Below are 3,500 nucleotides of genomic sequence, written 5' to 3' on the forward strand. Positions count from 1 at the left end.
GATTATGGGAAATAGGGGGAGTTTTTGAAATCTTTGATCAATCTCTTTTGGAATGACTCTCTTTATGCTTCAACATGTGTGTTTGACTTAGAGATAGAGATTTGAGTTTGATTTGCAAAAACAAACCAAGTGGTGGCAAAGGATGATCCATATATGCCAAAATTGAATCAAAATAAATTTGAGTTTTATTTGAAGTGATTTTGCACTTGTTCTAGTTGCTTTATGTTGTGTTAGCATAAATCACCAAAAAGGGGGAGATTGAAAGAGAAATGTGCCCTTGGGTCATTTCTAAGTATTTTGGTGATTGAGTGCCAACACAAGTGCTTAAATGAGAATTTATGCTCATGGATGAACAAAGTGCAAATCAAGAGTAAAGGTATGTTTCTAAGCCTTAGTACATTGGTTTTGTGTACTAATATACTTGTCTAAGTGTTAGAAATAGAAAGAAGAAGAAAAGAAAAGAGGTGAAAAAGGCTTGGCTGTGTACAGCCAAGACTCAGCTCAGTCTGGCACACCGGACTGTCCGGTGGTGCACCGGACAGTGTCCGGTGCGCTAGGCTGACTCGGCGTGAAGTGGCCGCTCTCGGGAATTCGCCGACATCGTACGGCTAAAATTCACCGGACTGTCCGGTGTGCACCGGACTGTCCGGTGAGCCAACGGTCGGCCGCGCGATCTGCGCGGGACACGTGGCCGAGCCAACGGCTAGAAGGGGGCACCGGACTGTCCGGTGTGCACCGGACATGTCCGGTGCGCCAACGGCTCCAAGGCCGCCAACGGTCGGCTTCGCTATTTAAGGAAGGAAATCGGGCACCGGACACTGTCCGGTGTGCACCGGACTGTCCGGTGCGCCCGACGACAGAAGGCAAGGATGGCCTTCCAGATTTGTTCTCAACGGCTCCTAGCTGCCTTGGGACTATAAAAGGGACCCCTAGGCGCATGGAGGAGCACACCAAGCAACCTTAGAGCATTCTTGATCATCCACACTCAGTCTTTGCGCATTCGTTTGTCATTCTCAGTGATTCGAGCTCCGTTCTAGTGAGAACTTTGAGATAGTCTTTTGAGCTCGATTCTTGGCCGTGTGTGTGCGCATTTTGCTGTGGATTTGTGTGTGTTGCTTCCCTCCCTTACTCCGTGCTTCTTTGTGAACTTCAAGTGTAAGGGTGAGAGACTCCAAGTTGTGGAGATTCCTCGCGAACGCGATAAGAAAAGAAAAGCATAACACTATGGTATTCAAGTTGATCATTGGATCACTTGAGAGGAGTTGAGTGCAACTCTCGTCCGTTGGGACGCCACAACGTGGAGTAGGCAAGTTTTGTACTTGGCCGAACCACGGGATAAATCACTGTGTCTTCTCTGTGTTGAATTCCTTGTGGTTATCGTATTGTGCAAGATCTTCTCTCTAGCCACGTGGCATTAACTGTGCTAACGCTTAATCAAAGTTTTGTGGCTTAAGTTTTTAAGTTTTACAGGATCACCTATTCACCCCCCCCTCTAGGTGCTCTCAGATAGGCGAGGAGATCCACAAGCTAATGGCAGCAGGGTTCATCAAAGAGGTATTCCATCCCGAATGGCTGGCCAACCCTGTGCTTGTGGGAAAGAAAGGGGGGAAATGGCGGATGTGTGTAGACTACACTGGTCTCAACAAAGCATGTCCGAAGGTTCCCTACCCTCTGCCTCGCATCGATCAAATCGTGGATTCCACTGCTGGGTGCGAAACCCTGTCTTTCCTCGATGCCTACTCAGGGTATCATCAAATCAGGATGAAAGAGTCCGACCAGCTCGCGACTTCTTTCATCACGCCCTTCGGCATGTACTGCTATGTTACCATGCCGTTCGGTTTAAGGAATGCGGGCGCGATGTACCAGCGGTGCATGAACCATGTGTTCGGCGAACACATTGGCCGCATGGTCGAAGCCTACGTCGATGACATCGTAGTCAAGACGAGGAAAGCTTCCGACCTCCTTTCCGACCTTGAAGTGACATTCCGATGTCTCAAAGCGAAAGGCGTCAAGCTCAATCCCGAGAAGTGTGTCTTCGGGGTGCCCCGGGGCATGCTCTTGGGGTTCATCGTCTCCGAGCGGGGCATCGAAGCCAACCCGGAGAAGATCGCAGCCATCACCAGCATGGGGCCCATCAAGGACTTAAAAGGCGTACAGAGGGTCATGGGATGTCTCGCGGCCCTGAGCCGCTTCATCTCACGCCTCGGCGAAAGAGGCCTGCCTCTGTACCGCCTCTTAAGGAAGGCCGAGTGCTTCGCTTGGACCCCTGAGGCCGAGGAAGCTCTCGGGAACCTAAAGGCGCTCCTCACAAAAGCGCCTATCTTGGTGCCTCCAGCTGATGGAGAAGGCCTCTTGGTCTACGTCGCTGCGACCACTCAGGTGGTTAGCGCCGCGATTGTGGTCGAGAGGCAAGAAGAGGGGCATGCATTGCCCGTTCAGAGGCCAGTTTACTTCGTCAGCGAGGTACTGTCCGAGACCAAGATCCGCTACCCACAAGTTCAGAAGCTGCTGTATGCAGTGATCTTGACGAGGCGGAAGTTACGACACTACTTCGAGACTCATCCGGTAACTGTGGTGTCATCCTTCCCCCTGGGGGAGATCATCCAGTGCCGAGAGGCCTCGGGCAGGATTGCAAAGTGGGCGGTGGAAATCATGGGCGAGACAATCTCGTTCGCCCCTCGGAAGGCCATCAAGTCCCAGGTATTGGCGGACTTCGTAGCCGAATGGGTCGACACCCAGCTGCTGACGGCTCCGATCCAACCGGAGCTCTGGACCATGTTTTTCGATGGGTCGGTGATGAAGACGGGAGCCAGCGCGGGCCTGCTCTTCATCTCGCCCCTCGGGAGGCACCTACGCTATGTGCTACGCATTCATTTCCCGGTGTCCAACAATGTGGCTGAGTACGAGGCTCTGGTCAACGGGTTGCAGATCACCATCGAGCTAGGGGTCAGGCGCCTCGACGCCCGCGGTGACTCGCAACTCGTCATCGACCAAGTCATGAAGAACTCCCACTGCCGCGACCCGAAGATGGAGGCTTACTGCGATGAAGTTCGGCGCCTGGAAGACAAGTTCTACGGGCTCGAGCTTAACCACATCGCTCGGCGCTACAACGAGACTGTGGACGAGATGGCTAAAATAGCCTCGGGGCGAACAACGGTTCCCCGGACGTCTTCTCCCGGGATCTGCATCAACCCTCCGTCAAGATCGACGACACGCCCGAGCCTGAGGCGCCCTCGGTCCAGCCCGAGGCACCCTCAGCTCGGCCCGAGGCGCCCTCGGTTCAGCCTGAGGTACCCTCGGCCTCCGAGGGCGAAGCGCTGCGCATCAAGGAGGAGCGGAGCGGGGCCACACCTGATCGAATTTGGCAGACCCCGTACCTGCAATATCTCCGCCAAGGAGAGCTGCCCCTCAACCGAGCCGAGGCTCGGCGGGTAGCGCGACGCGCCAAGTCGTTCGTCTTGCTGGGCGATGAGAAGGAGCTCTACCACCACACCCCCTCG

This window comes from Zea mays, chromosome 7 (assembly GCF_902167145.1).
Source record: "Zea mays cultivar B73 chromosome 7, Zm-B73-REFERENCE-NAM-5.0, whole genome shotgun sequence".
Taxonomy (NCBI): domain Eukaryota; kingdom Viridiplantae; phylum Streptophyta; class Magnoliopsida; order Poales; family Poaceae; genus Zea; species Zea mays.